This window comes from Rousettus aegyptiacus, unplaced genomic scaffold (genome assembly GCF_014176215.1).
Source record: "Rousettus aegyptiacus isolate mRouAeg1 unplaced genomic scaffold, mRouAeg1.p scaffold_m13_p_18, whole genome shotgun sequence".
NCBI lineage: Eukaryota > Metazoa > Chordata > Mammalia > Chiroptera > Pteropodidae > Rousettus > Rousettus aegyptiacus.
In genome coordinates this window covers 15,333,406-15,349,100 of record NW_023416293.1, presented here as the reverse complement: position 1 = coordinate 15,349,100, position 15,695 = coordinate 15,333,406, and the positions used below count along the sequence as shown (strand labels likewise).

General features: G+C 62.8%; 2 long non-coding RNA genes across 2 annotated transcripts; one reads left to right on the top strand and one right to left on the bottom strand.

Annotated features, from left to right (window-relative positions):
* The first annotated feature begins 273 nt into the window (after positions 1-273).
* Positions 274-2,223, top strand: LOC118613382. Its single transcript, XR_004955453.1, has 2 exons — positions 274-538; positions 632-2,223. It is a non-coding gene; the product is annotated as an uncharacterized LOC118613382 (long non-coding RNA).
* A 9,560-nt stretch (positions 2,224-11,783) lies between these two features.
* On the bottom strand, positions 11,784-15,485 carry LOC118613381. Its single transcript, XR_004955452.1, has 3 exons — positions 14,352-15,485; positions 12,822-12,974; positions 11,784-12,576 (listed from the first exon to the last, which is right to left on the bottom strand). It is a non-coding gene; the product is annotated as an uncharacterized LOC118613381 (long non-coding RNA).
* Between the last annotated feature and the right edge of the window lie 210 nt (positions 15,486-15,695).

Genomic DNA, 15,695 nt, shown 5'->3' with positions numbered 1-15,695 from the left:
TAAGGGGCGGGGCCGGAGCTGTAAGGGGCGGGGCCGGGGCTGTAAGGGGCGGGGCCAGGGCGGCCCCGGGGCCCCGAGGCCAAGCGCAAGCCCCGCGGGAGGAACCGGTCCTTTGGCGGAACTCACCTGCCTCGGGCCCGTGTCGTCGTCCCCTGCGGGCGCAGCCCGAGGCAGTGGTCTGTGTGTCACCTGGGGGCCGGAGCCCCAGCCATGCAGCGACGGGCCCTGGCGGGAGCGGCGGGGCGGGGCGGGGCGGGCTGCCTTGCGGGTTGACTGACCTTCGGCCCTGAACCTGCCTGGCCGTCGGTCGGGCTGAGCCCCAGCCCGGCAGAGCTGACGGAAACTAACGACGCCGGATGCAGACTGCGGACACTGGCCCCTCAGCATCTCACGTTAGGGGACATGGCCTGCGGGCGGGGGGCAGCCCTGGCCCTCAGCTGGGGCCGCGGTTCTGAGGTTAGGGGTCACTGGTAGGTTAAGCGCCTTGATCTACAGAGCAAAACTGAGTTCAGAACCCTCCTGCGCTGGAAACGCAGAGGTGAACATTTTTGGGGAAGAGAATTTTGACTGGGAGTTTGTTGCGTCGATCCGGGCCGCGCCCTATCTCATTGGACCCAACCTTGTTCAGCAGACGCGGTGGACACTCAAGTCGCGCCTTGGCCAAGCTCTCAGCTGACGTGTGCCGTGCTGGAAGGTGCTGGAAGTGGCCGTGGACGCCTTTCTCCCAGCCCGTTTACTCCCATCCTCCACATAAGTTAGCAACCGCCCTGGGGCCGTTTCTCTCCCGCAGTGGCTGCTTGGCTCTGCGCTTTATTCTTTCTGATCCTAATAGCAAACAAATACCTTTCTTCTAAATCACAGAGAAGGCGCCAAGCTGAAATATCGTGAAAGCGGTAATTGCCTAGAATTATTTTATGTGTATTTCTAGTCCATGGCTCAGATACTTCACTGCTTTCTTATCTGGCTGCCTGCGCTTTAGGTCTGGTTTACTCTCCTAAGTATGACAAACTGTTCTGATTAGAGCTGTTTCAGAAACTTGGTGAAGCAGGAGCTCCCGCCCCTCTGGTTCTGCTGTCCTGGGGTCCTCCCGAGTGCCTGTGGCAGGGACTATGGGGGCCCCGGTCTCTCCCTGAGAATCTTCCAACCCAGGGCGGCTCCAAGCCCCAAACACGTGGGACAGTGAGATTTAAAGCTGCTTGGAAATCTCCGATTGGAAAATCAGGAAACCCTTCAATCTCTCTGGGCTACCCAGCTTTAAGATCTTGGTTAAAGATGTCAAAAATATATATATTTCATAAAGGAATTTGGTAAAAAAAAATCTCAGGTATTGTATTTTCTAGTCAGTGGCGCCCCCTCGTGGGCACTCTGATGTACTCTCCAGAATGCTTCTTTCTGGGCTGTGCTTTGTGGTGAAGCGAGCCCAGCCCAGTTTATGGCGAGTCCGTCTGGTAATCTTTGTGGACTGTCTATTTTGGAAGAATGTAATTTGTGAAAGTGCTGTGGGTTCATTTCATCCCCCAAAAGATACGTCGAAGTCCTAACCCCTGTAAATGTGACTCATTCAAAACGAGGTCTTTGTGGACATAATTAGTTAAGATCAGGTCACCTGAGTGGGCCCTTAATCCTACATGTCTGGTGCCTCCTACGAGGGAAGGGACATGCACAGTTAGAGGGCCGCGTGTGGTGATGGGGCAGAGACCAGATGCAGCCGCAGCCAAGGACCATGCGAGGCGGCCACAGCAGCAGGAGGAGCCAAGTCTGCTGACCCTTGACCTTGGACTTCCAGCCTCTGGAACAGAGAGAATAAATTCCTACTGTTTTGCGCCTTTCCATTCACACTACCTTGTTACGGTAGCTTCAGCAGACTCACAGTCGGGGTTGGGGTCAGAGTCGCAGCCACTACTCACCGCCTGTGTGGCCTTGGACAAATCACTTTGATGTCATTGAGCGCAATGGAGAAATGCAGAGCAGGGTTTTCCTGCTCCAACGTCCCTGCGAGGCTGGCGTGGGAGCGTCGTGTAGACACGCGAACTGCGGGGCACGGTGCGGGCGTCATGCTGTTGGCGGCAGGGGCTGGGGAGGTGCCGCATAATGGCCACGAGCTGGGCTCTGAGGTCACTGTGCACGGGCCATGTGTGCAAATGTCATAAAGGAGAATGTCAAAAAAACCTGGTTCTCAGAGAAGCCAAAGGCAGCGATGCCCAGGAACGAAGCTGGATGCCTTAAAATGTCCACGGCTCCCCAGCCAGTTCCCCCAAACTCAGCATCTTAAAACAGTAAACGTTTGTCATTTCGCACCATGTCTGTGGATTGGGAGTCAGGAGGCTGCAGCCGGGAGGTTGGCTGGGGCCATGTCATCTGACCAGGACGAGGGGACCCCTCCGAAGGTGGCACTCCCAGGCTGTGGGTGGCAGGCCTCCATCCCTCACTGCGGGGTCCTCTCCCCAGGCCCGCTGGCATGTTTCCACCACACAGCCTGGCCTCCTTCCTCCCACCTTGCTGCCCGTCCACCTCCGTGGTCCTTCCTTCTTCCTGTCCGCCATGGTTCTCCACTGTGGCGGGGGCACCGAGTCACTGAGGCTTGAGTCACAGGGCCCTGCGCCCGGCAGAGTGCATGCGTCCACACAGGACACCCTCAGAGTTCAGAGGGCTGTAAGGTCAGGTACGGCTGGTCCGCAGCTGTCCGATGACGCCCACCGGATGAAAGCTCCCCCGCAAGTCGCAGACTGCCCCCAACCTGTGCTAACGGCAATGATGGCAGGGATTTGGAGTCTTCGTGTGGCACGCCCTCCCACACGCTCATCCTTAGATGCATCTAGAGATGAGCTGCAGTGGCCAAGTCTGGACGAGACCGGTTTCTTCTGGCGGTAAAGCCGGCGTCTCTTCGTCAGGCCCCTACCCCTCCTCCGCCCGGTCCTGGCCCTGCTGGACACACCGCATGGTCATGCTCAGTGCGACTAGGACATCTGGACAGGCCGCGTGTCCTCCTTTCAGCCCCTCCGCCACCCGCCGTCTCCCTTCTCCAGCCTCCGTCTCCATCACTGTGGTCTGCCGTCCTGCTCCTCCTAGGCCAGGGTGTCGCCTCCCCCAGGAAGCTTTGCATGGGCCCCGGCCACTTCGGAGACCCACCTTTCTGCTGGCCCCTTGCACGCTCCAGAGCCGTCACCAGGACTCCGTCCCTGCTCGTCCGGCCCTGCTCCCCAGAGGAGAGCGCAGTGCCAGGGACCCTGTGCTCACCGCGTGTTTGTTCAGAGAATTCATGGACCCCCTTACCTCTGCACGGACACCCTCACCTCTGCACGGACCCCCTCACCTCTGCACGGACACCCTCACCTCTGCACCGACCCCCTCACCTCTGCACGGACCCCCTCACCTCCGCACGGAACCCCTCACCTCTGCACGGACCCCCTCACCTCTGCACGGACACCCTCACCTCTGCACGGACCCCCTCACCTCTGCATGGACCCCCTCACCTCTGCATGGACCCCCTCACCTCTGCATGGACACCCTCATCTCTGCACGGACACCCTCGCCTCTGCACCCCCTCACCTCTGCATGGACCCCCTCGCCTCTGCACCGACCCCCTCACCTCTGCACGGACCCCCTCACCTCCGCACGGAACCCCTCACCTCTGCACCCCCTCACCTCTGCATGGACCCCCTCACCTCTGCATGGACCCCCTCACCTCTGCATGGACCTCCTCACCCCTACAGCTCCGGGTGTTAGAACCCTGGCTCCTGCTCCCAGCAGGTGAGCTGCTGGTTGTGTGAGACCAGTCCCCAGGGTCCCTGTTTGGGATCTTGGAGTTCCTCCTCCCCCGAGCACAGGCAAAGAGAATGTGGGGTGGGGAGGAAGTAAACCTGAGTCTGAAGGAAAACAGTGCCTGCCTGCAGCCTCGCATCTCCCCCCACCCATTTGTCCGAGCTCCAGTTGATAGTGCAACAATTTACCCCAAAATGTGGTGTCCGAAACAGCAAGTATCCCGCAGCCTCCAAGGGCTGGGAAGGGGCTTTGCTGGGTGGTCCTGGCTCATGGGGTCTCCCATGCTGTCCGCCAGGGCTGTGGTCATCGGTCATCCCATGGCTTGGGGCAGGGAGAGCAGCTCCCTCACAGGGCCTCTCAGAGGGCAGCACGTGGTCAGAGCCAGTGACCTGAGAGGGGGGGAGGGGAGGGGAGGACAGCATGTGCCTTGTAGGACCTGGTCTCTGAAATCCGACACTGCCACCTGGGGAGGGGAGAATTCCCACTCCTGTCTTGGTTCTTAGGCCTAGCGATTAAAAAGGCATCAAGCAGATTAACAGTAGAAAATCAAGTTTTAATATGTACGCATGGGAATTCGCATAAGCATGAAAAGTTCTGAGGACAGTGTAGGTGTCATTCTGGATTAAGGAGAGGGAAGTGGGGCCTGGGACTTCAAAGGGGAGAAAGGCAATCTGCAGGGAGAGAAGGGTCAATGTTTGGTAAAGAAATGTTTGCTGGACCATCTAGAGATAATGTCCCAGGGTGGACTTTGATCAAGTGGCCTTGCCTGCCCCCCCCCCAATCCCGCCACGCCTGGGTCAGGTGTGCTGGGTCGGACAGGCCTTCCATCAAGGAGCCTTTTAGGCACTTGGGGGAGGGCGGGGGTTCTTCCTGAGACTCAGGGGCCTGCCGTGAACCCACCCGGCTTTCTCCTGCTTTGTTTTTGTGATCTCAACTGTTGTCACCCTATGGACAGTGAGCTGCAAGCTGCCCTCAACACACTTGGGCTCCCCAGTGCCCTGCGGGTTTCCCTTTGTTTTCTTTAAGAGGCAGCAGGCTTTGAGGGCTCGGTGTAGCATTTAACAACGGGAGAAAGAGTCAGGCAGCCTTGGGCTACCCGGGAGTTCCTCCAGCCCAGCGAGGTTCAAGTGGTGGGCAGAGTTTGTTTGAGGAAGAATCTGCGTGTCTTAGTGATCGGACATTTATTCTGTTGACAGGAGCAGGTATTTGCTTTGAAGCTTAGCAACATACACGGTAAGGGTGTGCCGCAATGTCAGTCTTTCTTTCTAACTTCTGCAGTTTTTTCAGCGGAGGGAGCTTCTGGTCAGTGACAGGAAAGTCATTGCTCTGCCGATTGCCTGAGGAGTCCCCAGGGAGCTCGGCTGGCTGTGGTTCGGAGCAGGTGGAACACAGAGCGTCCCTATCGGCCAGCTGGGAGGCCAGGGCCCCGGGACCCCTGGGCTGGACAGGCGCCTGCAGGGCCATCACCGTGATTTAAAGCCCCAAGAACATAAATCAGCAGGAGGGAGGCCGAGGGTGGACAGTGTCAGAGAGACTGCCATCAATCAGTGACAGCGAATCCCAGCCAACTCCCCTCCGGCTGGTTCCAGAGACCCTCCCACCACTCCGCTGGAAAGAAGTGACCCCTCAGTGGCCAGGGTGCGGCCTGCCCCCAGCCCTGCAGTCCCCCATGGATCTGAGCAGCGGAGTTTCCCCGGAGCTGTGGGCACCGCTCCCTGACAGCATGGTCTCAGGGGCCCTGCTCCAGGGGTGGCACTCAGGCCCTGGTCCCGGGGAGAGAGCTGCCTCCGACAGCTGGTGACGAGGGAGCCTTCACTGTCACGTTGGGTAAACACGGTAGGGCTCTGAACAAGGGACAAGAATGCTTTGTTCCTTCTGCGCTTTGTCCTTTGCTAACAGAATGTCCCTGGCACGTCCGTGCTCCGGTGTGCTGCCAACAGCGGGGCTCTGCCCTGGCGTCACACTGGGGCCGCTCAGCAGGCCAGCTGCACGCCCCTCAGCTGAAGGCCGAAACCCAGTTTCAAGGCCGAAAGTCGCTGTGTGGCCACCGTCCTCGCCCCTCCCTTGGGCCGGGGTGCACGCCAGGGTGCAGTGTGTCTTTGGTGCCCTCTGTAAAGCCAGAGTGCCCGCCACTGACGTCAGGAACCACGTGCTTGTCCCCTCTCACTTTGGCTCCACGCTCCGACCGGCTTGCTTTTCGTGGGAGAGCCGAGTCACACCGAGGTCCGTGGCAGTGAACTCTGCCCCCAGGCTCACCTGGCTTTCCTGTCCGACAAGTAGGCACAACACGATCTCTTCGCAGAAGCAAAGGGGGAGCTCGGACCTCCGCTCTGCGGCCCCCGAGCATGTGAGCGACAGGGTGCAGATGCCCTGTCCATGGCCGGTCTGCAGCCATCTGCGGCCTCGCCTTCCTTGGAATGCCACGCTCCTTTTAGAACCCCCGACAGGTGACTCACCCTAGTGAAGGCGCCCAGGCCGAAGGGTCCTTAGCTCATCCGCTGCTCCCTGCAGCTGCTCAGCTCCCGGATGAGGCATGTTTCCACCGTGCAGCGGCAGGAAGTCCTGTCATGAGGGCGAGCGTGGGGGCTTCTCTCTGCCGTGGCCAAACACGGGCCACCTTGACTGTCACACTGACGCTTTGCTGTTTGTCGCAGTTGCCAGGGGACTAAGACTAAGGAAGGGACAATGGAGACAGCACGGGCCTCGGCACTCCTGGAAAGACGCTCAGGGCAGACACAGCTCCCCAGGACTGCTAGTTCCCGGGTCACGTGACCTGTCTCCGGCAGGCGTTTGCCCGAATCCATCCTCTCTGCCACTTTTCGGCCTTGTGACCTTCAACGAGTTACTTACACATCCGCGCCCCATTTTCCACGTCCAATGATTCGGCTAATAATATAGCGGCGGCCGGGAAAGGCGAGGCTCTGGGAACGGGGCCCAGCACGCAGCCCGCGCTCGCTAACGTTCCCTGTGTGTCCACGCGGGGTTTCCATCGTCGTTTTTCTCTGCAGTCAAGGAGCAGGTCCCGTTTCCTGACTTTTCTTCGTATCTGGCATTCAGTCTGCCTTGGGGACGTTTCCGTTCGAGGACCCCGCGCTTTAGGGGCGACGCTCTTAGCGTTCCTCCGGGAGACCGGCCGGTCGGCATTGCCCCGTCTTGCTCTTGTCTCTGGAATGACACTGTCCAAACCCAGGACAGACTGCGTCCTGGCCTCCGGGGACGCGCTCTCCGTGAAGCGTCCTTGTCGCGGTCCCCGCCGCCACCCAGTGACTTGACGCGCTCTCGGGGAGCCAGCAGGGGGCGCGCTCGGGCAGGGCTGGGGCGGGGCCTCACGGTTTGGGGCGGAGCCTCGCGTCGGGGGGGGGGTCGGGCTGGTGGCGGGGGCGGAACCTCGCGTCGAGGAGGGCGGGGCTGGTGGCGAGGGGCGGAGCCTCACGGTTTGGGGCGGAGCCTCGCGTCGGGGGGCGGGGCGGGGCGGGGCCTCACGGTTCGGGGCGGAGCCTCGCGTCGGGGAGGGCGGAAACCCTCCTTCGCGTGCGGTCCCCTGTGGACCCCGGCAAATGGAAATCATGGAAATTGGGGACAGAAGGTGCAGTCTGAGAGCTGCTGAGAGCTTCGCAGGCACAGACTTGTCCCGAGACCTCTCACCTGGGCAGGCTTGACCTCCCTTGGGATGGTTTCTTTATATGCGGAAATGGGGGGAACCCAGCTTGCCCCGGTGGGGATGTCGGAAGCCACCGTGTGGTAGTCGCAAGCGCGGCCATTTAGGAAACGCCAGGTCTTACCGCTCGGTGGACACCAAGGCGGTTTCCGGGCCCCCCTACTGTCCCCCTGCATTGGGACCGGCCTTCCCTCCCTGCCCATCACAGCCTGTATCCGAGGCCTGGCTGACGCCCACTGGGCGGGGGTGACAGAGGGCGAGTGACCACCAGGATTGAGGCCAGCAGACCCTCCCCGCCTCCCCCTTACTTCTCAGGTGTCATCTGCAAATTGCAGCTGGGCTCGGGGGCCCCCGGAAAGCAGTGAGCCATGCATTCTCACTGTGCCCAGCCCTCTCCACCCAGCAGGGGTGCGGGGTGCCGGCAGGCATCCATCCTGGAAGAATGTTCTTTCTGGCTTGATGCACAGAACTGGCAGTGCTGTGTGGACACCTACCTGGGCACCGGGCAGCCGTGAGCACCGCGGCTCCAGGGGACTGGGGGGGAGAGTGTGAGCGGCAGGCCCAGGGGCTCAGAGGACGGTCAGGCTTAGTGTCCAGCTCTGCTCGAGGGACTGACCTCTCAGATCTGGGTCGAGGCAGGTGCTTTGGGTTGGGACACGTCTAGAAATCTCCATGCATCCTGTCCCCTAAACCTCAAATAAGGCTGGGGCTGTCCTGCAACTCAAGGACACATCTGGGTGCTTCCTGCCTATGGGGCTATGTTCGCTTTGTTCTGATTTGAAAGTGAGGTCTTTTCGTGGAGGGACAGGGGCCCTGTGAGTAGAGTGGCCGACTTGTCCTGAGTCCTCAGTGCTGGGGGTGGTCCCAGTGCTCACGGCTTTCTTCTCAGGCGAGGCCCGCAGGAGAGCTGCGTGGTGGCTCGAGGCTGTGACGGGGACACTAGGGAACGCAGTCCTGCTCGGGGAAGAGGTAAATGCCATTTCCTCGGCCCTGGCAGAGCTGCGGTGGCCTCCCGGGCAGGTCCCACAGGCCTGATTGGTGGGGAGCCAGGCCACGCCCCTGTCTCCCAAGGCCCGGCAGGGGGGCTGGGTGGCGGAAGGGGACTACTGGGAATGACCGCCCCCGCGCCTGCCCCTCTGAGCCGGGCCTTCGCCTCCCCGCAGCTGCTTCCTCCCCCGGGGCAGAGCTCACAAACCCAGCTTGCGTCCAGCCCTTACGAGTTTAGAGGCGCCGCGCCCTGGGGGACCCCGCAGCAGAGGCGCCTGGGTCTGCGGAGGAGCCGGGCGGCCTTTGCGGTGCTGCTGGGCGGCGTCCACGTCCCGTGCTCCAGGGGTTGGCGGGTCCAGTCCCACCAATACCAGCCCGCTCTGCTGTACGCGTCAGGCTGTGCCCTTCGCCCTCGCTTCCCCCAGAGGAGCCCTCAGGCCATGGGGCAGATGTCCGGCCTGCCCAGGCCCAGGGCGGGACGGCCAGCTCCGCCGGAGAGCCGACGGCACGGTCAGGCCTGGTTGCTTCTCCTCACCAACGGCTTCTTGCCTGACGTTGCTGTGAGGCCAGCGTCACTGTGAAGCCTGTGCCTGGTTCCCGGCCAAGGGCAGCCGAGGCAGAGCCCTCTCCTGGCGTTTCCGGGCACCGCGAGCTCCCGTCTGCCTCGGGGCTCCCTCCAGCTGCCCCCTCCGGGAAGGACAACCCAGAGCCACGCAGGGGGCAGTGTCTGTGCTCAGGTCGCCCCAGGAGGAGGTCGGGGGCCACAGGGAGGACGCGTCACAGGAAGCTGAGCTGAGGCCTGGGATGGGCAGTTCGCAGACTCCTCCAGGTGGCGGTGGTCAAGGGCGGATGGCTCAGCTGGCCAGAGCCTTCTCTGTCATGTCAGAGGACGGGGGGTCCCCAGGGCCGTCCTCGGAGGACCTTGGCCCTGAGTGCCACCAGCACGTTCCCAGGCCGAGTATAAACTCGGCCACCCCAAGTGGACCCATCTTGGGTGGGGACAGAGGTGGCCTGGCCTGAGCCAGGGCGCCGCCCACGGACCTCCTCGCTGATGGAGGACGGTCATGCAGCCTCCCTGGGCTCCTCTGCCTGTCTCTGAAACGGCCGTCTGCAGAGCCACTGAGCCTCTAAGCACGGCGAGGAGCTGACGCTGACCGGGACTGAGGTGCTGCCGAGGAAGGGGCCGGGGCCAGCGTCTGTCCCTCCGCCCCTCGCGCCCCCGGCGGGATGGACTCACCTCTGGGCCGTGGCCTGTGGCGCGGAGAGGACGACTCGTCTCCCCGGAGGGAAGCCTCTGGGAAGGCCTTGCCGCAGAGTGGCGGCATCCGCAGGGGTTCAGGGAGCTCCTTGGTGATTTGCCACCCCCAACCCGGGGGGTCGACAAGGCCCGCACATGGGGCCCTTGTGTGTGGAACCGTCCGCACACAAGAGGATCCAGTGAAATACGTGCGCTGGCATGCCGTCTACACGGCAGGCGACCCCTGGAGGCGGCAGGCTGTCTGTGGTCCACAGGAGCCTGACGGGGAACACACTCCCGCAGCGTCTCCACAGGGAGAGACCTGCTCGGCCCGCAGTGCTGAGGAACCTGCTGGCCGCAGCCGACATCACTGTCGGGAGCAGGGCTCCCTCCCCAAGCCCCGAGGACAGACCCCGTGAGCCCGGCGGGGGCAGGACGGGGTGGGGGGGGCGCTGGACGTGGGCGCCGTGTGCAGGGGTGGGGACAGCGCCCTGCCCGGGGCCCGGCGTGCAACCGCCGTCGGGGAGAAGCCGTGCGGTGATGTGACCTGCACTGCGTCTGCTTCTCCTGCAGCCGATGCCCACCAATCCCAGACCCCGCCCCTGGGCCCGGAGAGGCGGGCAGCGTTGCAACCCGGCGTCCTCCGGCCTGCGGAGCGTCCGGCGCCCACCTGTGCCGCCCACCCTCCGGCCTCAGGTGCACACTATCTAGGTGTTCAGTGGAATCCTTTGCTGAGAGGAGATTCTACGGGAAATTGCGGGAGAGGCCACAGACGCCAGTCCCGGGGCCCTGACTCTGCTCCGTCGCGTGTGTGAGTGCTCGGAGCTGACCGCTCTGGGGGGTCCGAGCAGGCACCCAGTGAAGTCTGCAGCAGCCGACACGGCCCGGGGGGCTGGAATGGAGGTGGGCCCTGAGGCGCAGGCCGGATCCCAGGGCAGGGTGGGGGGCCACGCATCAGCGTGGGGTCCGGAAGAGCTGGCTGCAGAGGCACTTGTCGCACCCTGTGCCCGGCCCCCCGTCTGGGCTGGGAGCACCCCCTCCGCCTCTCAGCCGCGGTACGGTCTGTGGCGTTCACCTCTGCGCCCTGGGTGCCGACATGGAGCCCACCCCCCGGAGGTACCAGTGCATGAGCCTCGCTCTGGAGCAGAAGCCAGGGGCAGGCGTGGACGTCCCCGAGGGAGCTCAGCAGGGCTCGCTGGGGGCGCGTGGTGTGTGTCGGGGAGATCCGGGTCCCTGGAGCCAGGGAAGGGCCAATGGGCGGGGAGGAGGGCACGGATGGGGAGAGGAGACGTGGGGTCTTCTGTGCGCCGGCGGCATCTCCACTATGTGCTCAGTGGCTCTGCCGGGACGTGCCGGCTGCTGTGCTCAGGGTTGGGGCGGGGCATTCTGTGGCGGGCTCGAGCTGGCCATGCAGCGAACGAAGAAAGGAAGAGCGACGTGGAGCCTCAGCTTCCGCGCCTGCGAGCAGGGACCGCAGCCGCAGGGCGGGGGCACACGGGGCAGGCCTTCCGTCCTCTCCTCACCCCGACGGAGCCGCTGCAAGCATCCGACCGCGTGAGCCCTGGGCGCGGGGCAGTGACTGCAGGAACCGACCCTCGGCAGCACCCTGGGAGGGCTCCTCGTGAGCTCCCCTCACCTTCAAAGCCGACGCAGACGGGGCAGAGGATTGTCGCCTGGGACGTGGCCTAAGTGAGAGCAGAGCTCTGTGCCCGAGGAGCAGCCGGAGCGGGCTGAGGCCGGGAAGGGGCCGTGCAAACACTGGCGGGATAACTGGGTCTGCGTGTGATTGGATAAGCCCGGAAGCCAAGGCCGGGCCAATGAGGCGCGAGCTCCCGGGCCACGGAGGCTGGATTTGAGAGTGGAGGCAGGACCGCCTGTCACTGGGTGGAGGGTGCATGTCCCTGATGGCTCTGTGGCTGCAGAGATAAAGCCTGGTGACAAGGCGACCGCAGAGCCTGCGGGCCCCTCCGGCGGGGGTCAGGGCCGATCTGCCTGTGGTCCTGCCGCCAGGGGTGCAGCCTCGGTCAAGCCCGGGGCGTTTCAGCGGACAGAGTCCCGGTTCGATCGCAGAGTGAGCTTGCATTTGCAGGGCGGCAGCCCTGGGGTGGGGACCAGCAAGCACTGGGCTCAGGCCGCTCCTTTCCTGGCTGCCCCCGGAGCACGGACGGCCTCCCCCTCGCTGCCTGGGGCCGTGGGGGATTCCTCAGGGGCTCCGGACTCCCCTTCAGGCCGCGGGCGCCAGCTCTGTGGCTGGCGTGGGTCAGAAATCGCAGGAAGGACCAGTCTCAGACCTTTCATACACGCCCGGTGCCGCCGTGCACCCCCACGGGTCAGGGCGCCTTGGTGGCCGTTCTGGTCTTGGGCGACTACTCCCCGTTTTCTTCTGAAATCCGAGTGGCCCCGGCAGCCGCGGTGCTGCCCTGCAGCCCCTCGCCAATGTCAGGGAGCCCTGCTCCTGACAGGTTCTCTCCCCGCTGACGCTGCCCTGTGGCTGCAGGCGGCGTCTCCTCAAGAACGGCCGCCGAGGCCTCGCTTCCACTGCGACCCTGAGTTTATTTTCTTTTTTGTGACAGGCCTCCGATTTGGTGAAAAGCAGTCGGCTTCCTCGGCAGTCCTCACGACGGTCACTGCCGCCCGGCTGTTCTGGCGTGAAGGCCCCGCGCCCAGCGCCTGCCTTCTCCCTGCACCAGGCCCACCCCCGGGGGACCTGCCCGCCTGCCCGTCCTACGGCACGGGCTCCAGGCAGCACAGAACACAGCCACGGTGTGCTGGGGAGGAGCGAGACAGCCGTGCCTGAGACTCCGAGTCTCCCCGGTGAACGTTTCCTCAAATGCTGGGTCCACAGTGTCCAGGCGAGACATTCGCGAGTTCGTCTGGACAATTTGGCTCCGTCTCTGTGTCAATGATCTCCAGCTCGGCTCACCCACGTGGGCTGCATGCAGAGGCAGGCTCAGTCACCTCGAGTTGGCCTCGGGGTTCCTTGAAAAGACTGATGCTTGTGGGGGGGTCTGGGCTTCAGCTCAGCTCTGTCCCCCTGGCTTTGGGGACCCAGCGGTAGTCACCTCCCACGGGCTTGGCCTTGGGTTTGGGTTTGAGGCTGGCTCCCGGCCTCCCGGGACAGCCCCCAGCACCCCCATCCACCCCACAGCCCCCTCCGAGGGCTAGTACTCCCCTAACCTGCTCCTGGGCTGGTGGGGCCCCTGGTAAAAACGCAGAAGTCTGGTCACTGCCTGCTCTGCCCCTGCTCCCAGCGTGACAAGTCCTCAGCTCTGGTGTCTGCCGCAGAGAATCCCGTTTGTTAGAATCAGCCTCGAGGAGACATGTGTCTGTCTGTTCACTCAAAACATAACCCAACTTTAAATTCCTTTTCCGGCACGTTCTTCAGTTAAAACGTTTTCCCCTCGCCACCTCCCCACACTTCCCGCGCGTGCCCCGCCCCCTCCTCCTCCTGGACCCCGTCCCCCACGGTCCCCGCGCCCCCGCCGCGTGGCTGGTTGTCTGCCCGTCCATCTGGTGTACAGAGAAAGCCGGCATGTCAGACCCTCCCACGCACGCCCAAAACCCCACCCAGCGAAGCGGCTCATCTCAGAGAACTGGAAATAACTCTCCTGCCTCCTTCACGAATCCTGGGGCTTCTCGTCACAACACACAGAGCTGGAGAGCAGATGGGATGGGCCCCCCCCGCCCCGCCCCCGGCTCTGCAGACGCCAAATGGCCTCTCCTCCTTTGATTCTTTATAGTCGTGCTGGCCCTCCCTCCAGCCCGCGTCTGCTCTCCGCCCCCCCAAATCTCCTCATTCTGTGTGTAATGGAAACGACCCCCAAAAACGTGAAAACCCGGGCTTTCAAGATGTCCCTCCAGGGAGGGAGGACAAGCCAGCCCAAAGAGTAAGCTGTGTATTGGGCACAAGGAAAACCTCTCTGGACTGAGACTTTGGGTACAGGAAAAATAATGTGGGTGAGCCCAGCTTAGGGCACAGCTGTGAGTGGGAGACGCGACTTCTCCAGGGGAGGGCTGGCCGCCCCCCAGCTTCACGCCCGGAGAAGACACGGAGTCAAGAACTCCGTTTGGAAATGCCCTGCGCAGGTCTCGGATGCTCCATGTGGCTGCTCTGAGGGCCGTCGGTCGAAGGCTGATTAGTCATTTTGCACACGGTTACAGTGCGGATGGCGGATAAACCACAATACTTAGCACCGGGTGTAGACGCCCTCATCCTGTGACCCCAGGGGTCATGATTTCATGAGGCAAGCTCATACATATTTATATTCCAAAAAGAATAGAAACACCCAGACAGAGGCTCCCCGAGGGACAACGAGACGGTGACAGCCTCCCGAGGGCAGAAGGAGGTGAAATCGCCTCAGGGGCCCGAGGACGCGAGCTCGGAAGGGCTAAGCCCCGGGCGTAACCGCTGTGAGTGGAGGAACTTGTAAGAGGCCACGAGCCACGGGAAGCGCCGAAGGCCCCCCCCCCCCCCGACTCAGGATTGCGCTCCTCACGCCGCTGTTCTGTGTGCACTTTACGCGAACGTTTAAAAACGAGCACCTCTGTCCTGCCTATGAAAATAATCGCAGTCGTAGCCACGATGTTATTGCTTAAGACAACAATTTTAGGTCACCTTTTTCACACTTTCATTATAAAATTATTAACAATTTCTCACTAAGTCACCATTATTAATAACTTCTCAATGGAAATAGAAAGAAAGCTGACCTGAAACATGTCACGCCCTGCGTCTCGGGCCGGGCGCGGTCCGTGCAGACGCCTCTGGTCCGGGCTGGGATGCTGTTGAGGAGCCAGTGGGACCAGGAGCTGGCCCCCGCCTGTAGGGCTCTGTCCGCGCGGCCCGCCCTGTCCCCTGTCCAGGCCTGCTCTCCAGCGTCTGTGGCTCCGCAGGTGCTGCTCCTGTGGCTTCCGTTATGTGTCCCTCACGAGCTAACGGCTGTGTGGTCAGTGTGACTCAGCTCCGGGGACTACGGTGCTCCTGCCCGTCCACGTGGCCGAAGGCTAGAGACAGAGGACTGTGGAGCCTGACGGTGGGACTAAAGCCTGCCTGACTGGCCAGTGAGCTGCCCTCGGCATGAGGTTCACACCCCAGGAGGCTCTGGGACAAATTTCCTCTGCTCGCAACAGTCGGCGGGGTGTGAGCGCAGCTGGACCTCTCGGAGGACAGGTGGGGACAGGGGTGGCCAGGGGACCACACCCGTGGCCCCAAGCAGGCGGCAAAGTCACCAGTGGTGAGTGTCAGGTTTGCTTGTGGGTTTTCTAGCCTGTTCCATTACCGCATTTTCACCTGGAAGATTTAATTAGATCCCTGAGTTTTCTCTTTTCTGGGTTTAACTTCAAATTTCAGCGTCTCTAGTGTCTTTCCGACAAGGGGCCTGGCACCCAGAAGCTGCATTTCCTTTTCGAGGCTGTGGGAGCCGCCCAGTGCTGGGTGGGGGTGGTGAGGGGGCGGAGTGTGCTGGCAAGTGGGGTGGCCTCAGAGCCGCTGGCCTGAGGGGCGCTGCTGCAGCAGAGCCCTGCTCCAGGCTGCGGGGTGAGAGGTGCTGCGGAGACTGAGATGGGGTGAGAGCTGGGAGCTGGGCGAGCCTCCGGGGGCCCTTCCAGGGGGCTGCGGCTCTGTGACGCCCCCCAGTCGGCTTCTGCAGAGCCCTGGGCCAGGCCCCTCTGGCCTCTGGGCATTGTCCGTGAAACTCCACCTGCCTCCCAGGCCCACCCAGACGCTTTGGGGGAGCGCAGGCTGGTGTGGGAGAGCTGTGTGTATTGGGGCACCAGGCCGGGACGCCAGTGGCCCCCAGGCGACATGGAGACCAGGAGTGGCTTCTCCACCAGCCGCAGGCCCAGCCTGTCCCTCGCTCCCCGCAGCAGGGGACACCAATGTCCCCAGGAGCTCCGCCTTGATTCAGAGTTGGGAGCGCCGAGTGTGGCCGAGTGTGGCCGCGGCCGGGAGGGTGCAGAGCCCAGGGGACCGATTCCCGAGGCTGGACGCTGGGCGCAGCTCTCTCCCCCACTGGCTGGGACCGTGTGAGCCGCCTTCCCCCAGGCGGGTGGGGC